The 12966-nt window shown below is 52.0% G+C and overlaps 1 pseudogene; it reads left to right on the top strand.

Annotated features, from left to right (window-relative positions):
- Positions 1 to 3344: 3344 nt before the first annotated feature.
- LOC101578258 lies at positions 3345 to 12769 on the top strand (annotated as a pseudogene).
- Positions 12770 to 12966: the final 197 nt, after the last annotated feature.

Genomic DNA, 12966 nt, shown 5'->3' with positions numbered 1-12966 from the left:
GCTTCACCCGGTTCTTCCCTAAATGAGGGACCCTTCCAGACCACGTGTTCCGCCAGGCTTCGCCTCCCAGCCTTGCACCCCGCTGCAAACTCATCTGCAGGCGAATCCGGTGTCACACCAGGACCCTGTCATTCCCTTGGCCCCCTGCGGGAACACGGCGCTGTGGGTGACATCTAGACATACGTGGTAACAGCAAGTAAAAGCATTCATTTCTGAAATAGACGAAAGTAAGTGCCGCATAATTTTGTGTAGTAACTAACATAGCTTAACAGTCTTCTAGCAACTAACGTACTATTAAACTACAGCAAAGTAGGATGGACCTTCACAATGTGATGGAGTCGTTGTTAGTTTTACTTTATTCACTAGTGGTGGAAATTGAAAGAAACAAAAGCGAGCCCAGTAACTGAAGTCCCACTTCGTGGGGCAGCCCCTGCTCAGGAGCCGGGCTGCAGACCGTGCTGCAGAGGGGACCAAGTCAAGGGGACATGGAAGGAAGCCCTAGCCCCAGAGACGCCCCAGCTGCTAACCTGGCCTGTGCACTTCTACTGGCTGCGGCCTGGCATGGCCAAGCAGACCCCAGGAAGCCGAGGGGACCAAGGTTCCAGACGTGACCACGCTCCCAGGGCAAGGGCAGCCCGGGTCAGAAGCCCCGCCCACCCGCCTCCCACGCACCCCATGGACGCCTCTGCATTCGGACACTGGGGTCATTTCTTAAAGCACTTTCTCAGAAGAGTCCTTTTAAAATCTTTGTGTCTCTAGGGTGTATCGTTCTTAATGTCCATGAGACTCCTCATGCATTATGGACAATCTTACCTTCCTGAGGGGCATAGGTCTTCCAGTCCAAAATAAACATTTTAAAAATTATGAATTAAAATGCTAACTAACCATGAAAAATGTGCTCTGCCCTATAAGGAGCTTGCTCTCGCTTTGGGGTCCAGATTCTCTTTCCCCCTGCCCTGCTGCTTCCTTTCCCTGGTGCAGTGGGATTCACTTCTCCTGGCAGCACTTGCATTAGGTCTCCTCCAGGCCACTCCAGTTGTCTGTCACACACTGTAGATCATCTACTGTTCCACCCACAGGTTCCTGTGAGGACGCACCCACAGATTCATGTGTTTCTCACTCCTGGCCTATACCAGGTATCACGTTGTATGCCTCTCCTTAAGCTCAACTAGGATGCTTTTGAGAGTCAAGAAGCTGACTTTTTAGAAAAATTAACGGATGGAGACCACTGAGAAGCAGCCCTAGGCAGGACTTGAGCTGACCAAGTAAGGCTTTCCACCCTTACTTGTGTGTCTGTCCAGAGTTTGGGCTGCTCATCTGGAGATGGGCGGCCGACCCACAGTAAGTGCACCTCTGTGAGACACCGGTCCTGACTGAGGCCTGCGGTGATGGGCGAGATCAGGAAACCTCGAAGGATAAAGCAACCTCTAGCCAAGGACGCCTGGCTCCAGCCTCAAGCAGACACAGATGAGCCTCAGGCTGCTCTCTCCGGGTGGACCAACCTGTCACCTTCCCTGGAGGAGTCCTTGGACCATGCGCCTTTCCCCTCCTTGTTCTGATAACTAAGCAAATGCAGAGCCACCCAGAGAGGGTCTTGGTCTCAGCACAGAGAGGATCTTGAGTCCTCTGAGAGGGTTAGAGCCTCCTGGAGCCCTGAAATCACTCCATCTGCTCTTTTTATTTAGCCTTCCTGTACAATTGTGCAGAGATTGCAGGCTTGATCAGCAGCAATAACTAAAGGGGAGTGTTCACCCAGCAATAAACACCCAGATGCCTGGCATAAGATGCATCGAAATGTCTGATAGGTGAGTAAATAAAAACACGAGTGAGCACAAGTGAAAAATGAGAAGAAAAATGAGATTTGGTGTATTCCTTGCACTTGACATATTAATGAAAATGAGCCTAAAAGTCCTCCTCGGGGGATTCCAATGGGTTAAACAACTGGTCTGAGCCGCAGACTGAGAGCAGAGCGCAGCGCTGGTAAAGGCCTTATCCGAAGCGCGGGTGCTGGCCTCGGAAGCTGGGTCGCTGCGCAGCAGGATTCGGTGAGACAGATCGGCCAGGGACATCCGAGGAACCAGGCCTGCAGAGCAGCACCGGAGGAGAGACGGGCGCTGGCCACCACGAGAATCTCACGTAGGCACTTGGTGCGAGGTCGCTGGGATTCATAGCTGTGTGTTTCTTTTCCTGCCACTGTAAAGTCCATTTTTCTTTTATAACTTGAAAAAGTCTTTATTCCCAACCCTGGTCCCATGCACATGCAGCCAGAGGGAGGGGTCGCACTGTCGTGGGTGCGTATGGCACAGTGGGTGAGCAGGGCAGAAGGCCGGGCCTGGCTCACCTACGGGTGGGCCTAACACCCGGCCAGGCACTGTGATGCTGAGGGTCGCCTCCTGAGGCAGTAACAAGGACGCCTCAGTTGTGTGCTGTCTTAGTTACTTTTTACTCGTTGCTGGGACAAATACCCGACACTCAAAATGAAGGAAGGAAAGGTTTATTTAGCTCACAGTTACTGGAGGGTTCAGTCCATATTCCGCTGGCTCCAAGGCAAACGACAGCAGTTCATGCGGCAGAAAACAATGAAGAGCAGAAGAGGAGCAGCAGCTGCGGCGCCCATCAAGCCTCTCTTCCTGCTGCGCTGACTGCGAAGACCAGCGCTTCAGGGAGAAAACCAAAGTGGTGCGGCCGCCAAGATCAAGCTTCTCTGAAGCCTGGGACTTCTCCAATGAGGCGGGGCAGAGGCAGGAAACCAGGCAGGGCGGCTTCCTGCCTTCCTCAGTTCCTGGGCCCTGCCCACCTGCAGGGCTAGGCCCCCAGGCTGAGAGCTGCCTGAGCTGATTCAGCCAAGTTGACACACTGTATCAGCTAACACGTGTGCGAATTTAATAATGGTAGGAAAGGTGTGGATTTCGCCCCGCGGGTGCACAGTTTCCACTGCAGGTTAGGAACCTGCGGTGCAGCTGACCAAAGCCAGGAAGGAAGGCTTGCCTCCTCCCCGCAGCGCAGGCGGCCTGGCAGTGGCTCTGCGGGCAGGAGCAGGGTCCAGACAGGTGCAGGTCGGAGGAGCCAGGAGGCCCAGCTTCCGCGGGTGCTGCGAGCCGGCCGGTATCGCCCGCGGAGGCCGCCGGGCCTGAGTGCGCATCACATCCGCGGGCGCGTGGCTCGCTGGTGCGGACTTGTCCAGATGGGCTAGTGCGCGTCCCTCCATCCAGGGCCCGCCGGGTGGGTGACTCCGGGGGTCCAGGCCTCCCTGCAGCCGCGGCCCTGCTCCACCCTCCACTGGGTGCGGGCCCTGCTCAGACACCCGCAGTCCCAGGCTGAGCGCTCTCGCCCTCTCCAGATCCATGTGCGGTTGCATCCCCTGCCCCCTGCCAGGCCCGCCTCGTCCGCACCCTCAGGACTCCCCCTACTCAGAGGAGGAGGCTCTGGATCCCGACCTCCCCCGCCAGGCAACCAGAGCTGATTCTGAACTGGCTGGGAACACGCTCATCCATCGCATCGGCCTTGCCTCTTTCTGCAGCGGCTCTGAGCCCTCTCTCCTGCAGGTACCTTTGCATGTGATCAAAATTAAGGTGAATATCAAAGGAGTTCCGCTGCCAGGCTTACTGCAGTGCTGTTCACAGCAGCCCCAAGCATGACGCAGCTTCGGCGCCGCCCTCGGATGGCCAGGCAGCACCTGGGCAAGATGGAATGCAGTTCATCCGTGAAAAAAAGTTTCTGGAAAGTGTGCTTGCAACTTGGCATCACTGTGGTCAGTGAAATAAGCCAAACACACAAAGATACGCACCGCCTGGTTCGTCTAGGATCTAGCAGCCTTGCTCTGCTGGAAGCTGCACGTGAGCTGTGGGTGTCGCAGGCGGAGGAAGTGCGCAGGATGGGGGCAGAGCAGGTGACCAGGGGGAAGCGCTCAGGGAGGGGAGGGGAGGGGAGGGCGGCGCAGCAGAAGCGCTGGCTGCTCCCGCACAGCGGCTGCTCTGGCTGCTAAAGGACTGCGCGTGTCCGAGGCTGGAGGGAAGGTTTTACCCTAAATGGCATGTTGGAGGGGCAGATATTCTCAAACTCCTTTGAACATTGTGCAAAGGCTGTGCACGTCGGAACATTACCGGGGGCACACTGGTACATGCTTTCTGTCTTTTATAAATCACAGATATTAGCAAAAGTTTTAAAATATTAAAAAATTTTAATATATAAAAATTAAAATATCAATAATAAAAATATCAATAATAAAATTTATAACAAAAACACTGTAAATCAATGACCTAAAAATATCAATAATAAAATTTATAACAAAAACACTGTAAATCAATGACCTAAATTTACTCTGTGAAAAACTGGAGCAAGAAGAAATCCTACAGTCAAAGCTTGTAGCAGAAGCGCAGGAAATCCAGAGAGGGAAAAAAAAACTTCATCACTCAATTATAGCAAAAATTATGCTTTGAAAATAACACCAGATTAGGGAACTATTTCACCAGAGCTATTGTACAATAAGTGAGATAAAACTCAGGGAATTAAAATCAGAAATCGAAGCAAAGATATTACAGATATTATAAATGATATGAATCTATGAGGAATTACGAGTAAATAGAACAATATGAAATAAACATATTGTGGAACATAATCTGTCCATATTGAAATGAGAAAAAAAAATCTGTATAAGCTAATGTATAAACTAATTCAGTAATCTTACTGAATCTCTACTCCAAACCATGCTACTTGGGAAATCCATGGGCCACATGGCTTCATGGTTGAATTCTACCAAACAGTGGAAAGAAAGGATCCCAGTCCCTCTCAAACTATTTCAAAACATGGACAACAGGGCATCTTTTCTGACCCAGAGTAGAGAGGTCAATATCAATTGACGCAAAAGTCAGACAGAGTTTCTTCAAGTGAAACCCAGACGAGAAGACAATGAACAAAACTGTCAGGAGAATACATTGAAGGGAAGTTAGCAGCAATGGGAAAGGCACTCCTACCACAAACAGGAAAAAGCTATCCTGAGAATGAAGTAAAACCAATTAATGTAGGCAAAATTTAGCACAATAGTGGAGAATCACATGGTTAACTCAACGTGGGAAAAGAATTGGACAATATCCAACATGTGTTAATATAAATTTTAATATTTTAATATTTTTGATATTTATATTTCACTCAAACAGAATAGAAGCACATTCTGGGAACATAATAAATAAAAAAGGGATAAACTACTTACATAGTTTATCGCTTTCCTAATAATATTTAAAAGTTGAATTTAGAGTATGTTCAATATTCATTCTAAAAAGCTTTGATGTACAGCAAATAAAAGATTAACTTTTTAAAAAATGTATTTTATTTTATTTGGAAGAGTAAAAACAAAAATGAACAAAAATCAGAAACAGTAACATACAATATGTATGTTACAGATTTTTCAAGGAAGACTGATTATCAATTGTTGATATATTATCTATTTTTATCTTCAAATCTATTGTTCAGATTACCATATATATAGTTATGTAAGTTTGGACATATGATTGAATATTATCACTAGCTGTCAAGAAACCTTAAATTTTTGTTATTGTCTCTCTTTTTTTCTTTTTCTTTGTACAGGGTCTATAGGGTCTCACTACACAGGCCGGACTCGTAGGGATCCTCCTGTTTACAGCCTCCCAAATGCTGGGATTATAGGCATGTGCCACCACACCCAGTCTAAATCGCCTTCTCAGCCTGTTTTAACTCCTTCAGGGCTCTAAATTCCAGCACCTGATGACCAGCGATGGGCTGACTTGATCACGAGGACCACTTCTGACCAGCACCCGCGGGCACAGGCTGAGGACCTCCTCCTCACAGCCGCCTGCTGCGGGTGCTCAGAGGCGCAGCTCAGAGTGCGTGGCCTTGACACGCTCTGGAGTCCAGGGCAAGCGACTGCTCTGAGAGCCGCCCCTGGCTGGGGTCTGCCCCAGGAGCCAGCGGCCGGGGGGTGGTTTCTCCTCTTCTCTGTACCTCTCACCCATGTCCTGCTCTGTAATAAGAACTTTGGGGTTCTAGGGCGTCAGGGACCTGAAACATACTTCAGGAGGCCCCAAGCTGTAAAGGTCTCAGGAGAAACGCTTTGTCCTCTTTCCCGGGCTCTCTTTAAGTTCTCTCCCACCTTTTCCTAGTTTTGAGCACCCAGTGGAAGCATGGATTGTGTTTAGTAATTTCTGGAACATTTTTCTCAACTTGCAGGCACTGCCTGGGCTCCTGGCTGCCTCACCCACACGCTTTCCTAGAGAAGCAGGTTAGGCCCCTCCCCACACCTGGGCGCCTCCTCCTGCATCTCCTCACCAGATATCATCCTGCCTGTGAGACCACAGCCCCACGGCCATCCAGCCCAGCTATGGCCAGAGAAGCAGTGGGGGCTTCCGAGCTCCAGGTGCCCAGAGGCAGGGCAAGGAGGGGCTCAGGCAGAGTCTGTCCCCACTGCGACTTGTGCTTCCCTCTGAACACAAAGGCCATTAGTGCTGAAGACTCCGGATCCCAGCTGTCAGCAGAGGCCAGCAGCAGAGGGGGGCAGCGCCCAGCGAGCCGGCCTGAGGCTTCTGCCAGGAGCTGGGCTTCAATGGTGGTGGCCACAGAGCAGTGGCAGCAGCCAGCTGTGTCACCTCCTGGACACATGATTGCCAGTGTCATCCATCTCTGACACCAGGACTTCTAGGAGAGCTGCGCTGTGCTGATTCCTGATTTCCACTGGAATCCAGAACAGAACCTGTTATGATTTTTGTCCAGCTCTCCCCCAAAGCCTCATGCGGTTATTGGGGCAGCTTCAGGACAATGATTAATTCATGATCCAATGCTGGGATTACGGAGGTGGATGCTAGAGCCGCCCTGGGGTGGGTAGTCTGCATGCAATATAAGAAGGGAGAGAGGCCAGCTAGCTGCGGCAGCCACTGCTGTCCCCCTTCTCTGTCCCGGTTACCACCACCATGAACTGCTGCCCTCTGCCATGTGCCACCCTGCCTGTGAGCCACGAGAGCATAGGACGAAACGTCCACAAAGTGTCAGCTAAGTAAACCTTTCATTCCTTAACTATGGGTGTTGGGTATTTTGTTCCAACAGTGAGGAAAAAGAAGTGAGAGAAACCCCACGCTGATAAGCAGAATTCTGTCAAGGCGTGGTGACATCCTCTTATTTGAGGGTGTCCAGGAAGAGCACAGAGGATGGTGATGACCAAGGCAGACTTTGTCACAGGTGACAGGCAACAGCCGGGACAGGCACTGGCCAGGCCCTGCCCACTGCGGGTTAGAAGCGACTGCGGTGCTTCTGGGGTCTCTCTGTGCCTCGCCCTCCCTCACCTTTCCCTCTCTCCATCCCTCCTTCTCTCTCTCTCTCCCTGTTTGCTTTCTTTCTCCCTCCTGACCTCACCCCCTCTATCCCTGACTGCTGTTCTTTTTCTGTCTCTTTTTCATTTGTCTCTCGAGACACACCTCTTTTCTGTTCCTAGTGAATGTCTCCTGCTACTTTAAAGGGCCCTGGTTAGTGCTGTGGCACTGGCATTCTCCACAATGGGCCTGCGCCTTTGCAGGGACGTTTGTGGCAGCGCCTCGCGTTAACCTGAACCTTGCTGTTGTTTGGAAGTACCGGGCTCTATGCACAGACTACGCGCCTGCCAGGGGTCAGCGGGGCCAGCAGCCTTGCTCAGGTGCAGCGACCCCCACTGGGAGGAGGAGCGAGGCCAGGCAGAGTTTTGCTGCCATGGACAGAGGCCCGCATCAGGGCGGCTTGGGGCCACAGTGCCCCTGGCTTGGTCCCTGCAGCTGGCCAAATATGCAGCTGGTCACATCTGTTCAGCTCTTATTTATTTATTTATTTATTTATTTATTTATTTATCATGCAGGGTCTCACTATGCAGCTCCAACTCATAGTGATCCTCCTGTTTTCTGCCTCGCCATTGCTGAGATTATAGACATGCACCACCATGCCCAGATTCCATCGCTGGCTCAGCGCACATGAGGGCAGGGCCAGCAAGGCATGCGGTGCCAAGGATCGAACCCTGGCCCCTATGCTTGCCTAAGCAAGTGCTTAGTCCACTGAGCTATCTCACTGACCCTTATTTAGCTCCTGAGTTTGCGTTACTTGGGCTTGCTCTGGCATGTGCCCTCCAGGGTCCTGGGATGGATTGGTCTGTGGACGGGCAGCACCAAGTCTTCTGCCATGGGAAGTGGATTCTCTGGTAGGGGCCAGCCTTTAGACTTCCTCAGTTTTTATTTACACTGCTGTCTCCTGTGCATTTCCCATGTGTCTGCACACGTGATTTCTGTCTTTGTCTTCCTCTTTTTCTTTGTTGCATAAGATGTCTTTCTCTTCTGTTTCCTAGTTAAGGACTCCCGACTGTGAGGGCTTTCCACTCTGTTCCCAGGCAGGATGAATTGGTTTATAATCTGAATTCCAAGTTATTACTTTGCAATGGTGCCTGCAGGTGCATCCAGCTGCCCTGAACCCAGGAGGGACCCTGTGCCATGACAGTGGGCCCGTGGTGCAGCGAGCTCAGAGAGGATGAAGAGCTGGACAGGCTGCACCCCTGTGCTCTCCAGGGGAGCACTGCTGTGGCTTGATTCGCAGCACATGCCTCAGACCGGCACTCCTCAGTGGGTTACTGCGCATGTGGAGACTGAGTCTGTCAGTGTGAAACATTTTCTAGATATGGGATCTGAGTGAGCCTTATAGTTCTGTGCTTGATTTTTACTACCATCTGCTCTGTATTTCTCTAGTGTACATGCTAGTGACTTGGGATTAATTTAGATTGTCTCCATGGGAAGGTGCTGGTCCTGCTGGTCCTTGAATTTTTGTTGTACTGTCATTGCAGTCTTCTGTGTTTTGATCCTAAGGAAGGTATTCTTAGAGAAACCAGGGCTGTGTTTCATGAAAAACTGTTGGTGTCAAGAACAGCGAGTCCATGTCTTTGGTGCTTGGTCTTGTAAAGATCCTGCTGAACAAGGGAACCCCAGAGAGCATCCGGAAGGCTCCACACTGCGACGCTTTCCGCCTGCTTGTGACACATTGAAGAGGAGCTTTTAAAGCCAAAGAGGTTGGTCCTTTCTTACACAGCCTGCTTGGAGTACAGATTGGGAAAGCAAGAATACTGGACAGAGATGGAGACCTGAATTCTAATATGGTTCTGCAGCTGGGTCTGTTCTGTAAAAGAGAAAAGAAGTTCTATCACTTATATCATGAAATTCTGACATTATGCCAACATCCTGCACTTAGGAATCTTGTCACGTCTGTGTAGCTGCAGGTGTCAAAACTCAGAGCTCCACAGAGGCGAACATGGGTGTCCTCACAGAACCTGCTCTTCAGGGGGGTCTCACGGGCAGCTACCCACACCCCATCCTCGGTATGGGGTCGGCATCTCCTGAGGCCAGTATGTGACTGATTCCTCTGAACACTGTGTTCTTAAGTTGCATCCTCTTACCTAAGGCATCAGTCATTGCCCACCACAGAATTGAATTCCATGTATTGTATTATGTATTGGATTGGCAGGTGTGCTTACAGTGCTTATCATCTGCTTCCTTCCAATGCCAAATTACACCTTCAACTCATCTTTCTTGAGTGCTACTGTAGGCAGGGAAGTGAAGCCATGCAGCTCCCCGAATGCAGAGCAGCATAGAAATGTATTTATAAATGTCTCTGGCTTCACTGCTCTCAAGTTCTGTGTCCTGCCCCGTTAATTGCAGAAGAGGGCACAGTGGAGGCAAATTCTTACTCTACGTAGCACAGGGACACTTATCCACTTCCTAAGATTTCTTTTCTGATCTAAACAGCATAATGACCTGCAATTCCTCCCTACATGCCCCTCATGACTAGTTAGACACTCTGGAACACCAGGCTTCTCCTCCTCACCTCTGCTCTGCCTGAGCTCCACCAGCGTCTCCTTTACCCCTCCCTTGAGAAACTTACCAGATTGTGCTGCATAGAGTTGGTTATGAGGCCATTACCAGCTTCAGAGCTGCCATCCCGTGTAAGCAACTGCAGAAACGCCATCTTCCTGGGAACCCATTTAGTCAGAACCCACTTAAACTGCTATGAAAGAACCCTGGGAGTGAATGATTTCTACATAACAAAAAGGACTGACTGTTCTCCAGTCAGGAGCACAGGAAATCCACCAGGGAGATTCACCCTGGCCTCCTCTGTGGGCCTCGGTGAGGCATTTGCACGCCGCCGCCGCAGGCAGAAGGCAGGAGGGAGCCGAGTGCTGCGAGGAGCTTCCCCACCAGCCCTCGCCCTGCACAGGGAGGCGTCGCTGAGACCTGAGCGCCTCTCAGGTGCCCGAGTGCTGAATAGCGCTAGGGGTGCAGCTCATCTATCCATAATAAGTGGGGAGAACACTGAAGCTCCTTCGTCTTGGCTCCTGATTCAGAGGCTAGTATGTATTGAAGTGCGTGAGATTAGCACGTAGCACACTGAACCCCACCTGTCTAATACTTTCTGCCTTCAGAAGGCAGCCAACTTCAAGCATCATCTGTAACCCTAACTAGACCCCCAGTCCAAGTTTCAAGATAAAGAAATGTGCTCAGATTTTCTAAAGTAGACTCCATGGCCCGTGACACTCCTTGCCTAGAGCATGAGAAACAAAAATACGTGAATTGCTCCTAATTTGTTCACCACTCTGAGAAGCCCTGATCCACAGAAGTAACTGGGTCAGACCACAGGCAGGGATGCACGGGCTGTCACTGGCTCACACAGAGGTGAGCTTCTGGGCTAGAGATACCTGCTGAGCAAGTTGTCCTGGATTACGATCCTGAGCCCGCAAAGGGCCACAAGCAACTGCAGAGAGGAAGGGAAAGTGGGACAGGAGGGAGGGAAAGCGCAGGTGCAGGCCGAGCCCGAGTGCTCAGGATGGAAGTGACCTGGACCCCAGCCCTTGGGGCAGGAGGGACTCCTGTGAGGTAGAAACAAAAGCCCCCAACTTCTCAAGAGGGTGGGCCTGGCTGTGAGTGCAGCAGCCGATCTCTGTGTGATTGTGGATTAGAGTCTGAAGGCCTCAATTTTTCTGCCTCTGGAGTCCAATTTTTGGAGGGCTGGATGAGTTAATCCATTTCTCAGAAGACACTGTCTCCTAACAGCAAGTCAGCTCCATACCTACAAGCACACGAGCTTTGGGAATAATTAGTTATAAACCAAGACATTTCACTTCTGTCCCCCAAAGTACTCCTGCATGTCTCTCTGCACAAAATACATTCATTCCACTCTCAGCACTGCCTCGGACCAGGGTGATCAGCAGCAAAAGCAGGTTCTCTGACTGTGCGGCTCAGCCGTGCAGCCCCCCAGGTGCTCTGAGCCCGCCTTCTGCCCACATGGATGCGGCACTGACGCTTGGCTGCCTTCTAGGGGCCGGCCTAGCTCCTGCTGCCTGCGGGGGACTTGGAGAAGGAAGAGGAGCAGGAGGAGCAAGAGGAGGAGGAGGAGGAGCAGGAGGAGGAGGCCGCATTGGAGAAGGGGGAGGAGGAGGAGGAGCAGAAGGAGGAGGAGGAGGCCACATTGGAGAAGAAGGAGGAGGAGGAGGAGCAAGAGGAAGAGGAGGAGGAGGAGGCCGCATTGGAGAAGAAGGAGGAAGAGGTGGACGCCCGGATACAGACTGAGCTGGAGAAGTCTAATCAGTCCACTGAGGACGTCAACCGATGGGGGACTGAACGTGAGGGTGCTCTTCAGAAGTCCCGTTCTGTTCTGTTGAGGCGACGGTGAAACTGGATGACCCGGTGAAGAGAACTGGCAAGTCGTGTAAGACTCAAAGCCTTCCTGGGAGCACGAGGGCGGCCAGGCGGGCCAGCTGGAAGCTCAGAAAGCCACGCAGGACTCCGGAGGGCCACCCGGCTGCTCCGCGCTGCCGAGGAGACCATCTCGGGCCGAGCAGAGGCTGCTAGAGGACGGGAAGCGCGGCTCGGCAGGAGATGCTGAACCACGCCTCGCAGAGGGTCCTGGAGGCGGAGCAGAGCAAGAGAAGGGGGGCAGCGGTGCATAAGGGGCCGCGGCCAGGCACAGCGCTGCCGCAGGCCGCGAGCCGCAGCTGGAGAAGAAACCCGAGAGAGCCACCAGCAAGTCCAAGCTTGATTTTGAATTCAAGGGAAAGAGCTACGTGCAGCCTAAGCCCTTGCAGAAGACGGTAGATGACCTACAGGCCGACTGGCCCTGGCGAGAGGCGAGTGTAAGACGGCCCTGAAGAACCTGGAGCGGACCTCGGATGAGATCCTAGAGTGGCGGCAGTCCAGGGCCGTGTGGCCTCGGGGCTGTGGCGTGGGCGCGAGGGCAGTGGCGCCTTGAGAGGACCTGTCAGGAGGCAAAGCTGAGCTGGCCGCGGTTTCTGTGGCCTCGGTCAGTTTTGAAGACACCTGTAGCAACTTTGTGTCTGAGGATGACTCCGAAACTCAGTGTGTGTCCAGCTTCAGTTCAGGACCAACAAGCCCCTCTGAGGTGCGGGACCAGTTTCCCGAGGTCACAAGGCCGGGCAGCCTGGACCCGCCCAGTCTATGTCCCTGTCAGAGTTTGGGATGATGTTCCGGAGCTGGGCTGCTCCGAGTGAGTGCAGCGGGGCCTCCTCCCCAGAACGTGAGGGAGAGCGAGCAGAAGGGGCAGAAGGGGCAGAGAACAAAACAAGTGACAAAGCCATGAACAGAGCTCTCAGCAACAGAGGTGGCGCCACGGGTAAGGGCCAAAACAACTCCTCCCCGAGGGCCAGGCCTTGGAGGCCCGGACGAAACGGCTCTTCCTCCCATGTCCAAAGGAAAGACATAAAAATGGTGCACACTGGCTGATCCGCTGAGCCACGGCCCACGTGCAAAAACATAATATGTGAAACAGGAAAATATCGAGCCGATAATCACTTAACATAGGCCAAATCTCACGCATTTACTCTACTGCACTAATGAAGTTCAGCGACCTTGAAGGCAGAAGACTTTGCTCCTGCTAGAGCCCTTGGGCTGGTTTGCTTTTCAGAGCAGTTACCACAGGTGGAGGTCA

The sequence above is a fragment of the Octodon degus genome, unplaced genomic scaffold (genome assembly GCF_000260255.1).
Source record: "Octodon degus isolate 3935 unplaced genomic scaffold, OctDeg1.0 scaffold00429, whole genome shotgun sequence".
In the NCBI taxonomy this organism is placed as follows: Eukaryota; Metazoa; Chordata; class Mammalia; order Rodentia; family Octodontidae; genus Octodon; species Octodon degus.
Note: the sequence above shows the minus strand (reverse complement) of the source record. Positions and strands in the feature narration are given on the sequence as shown.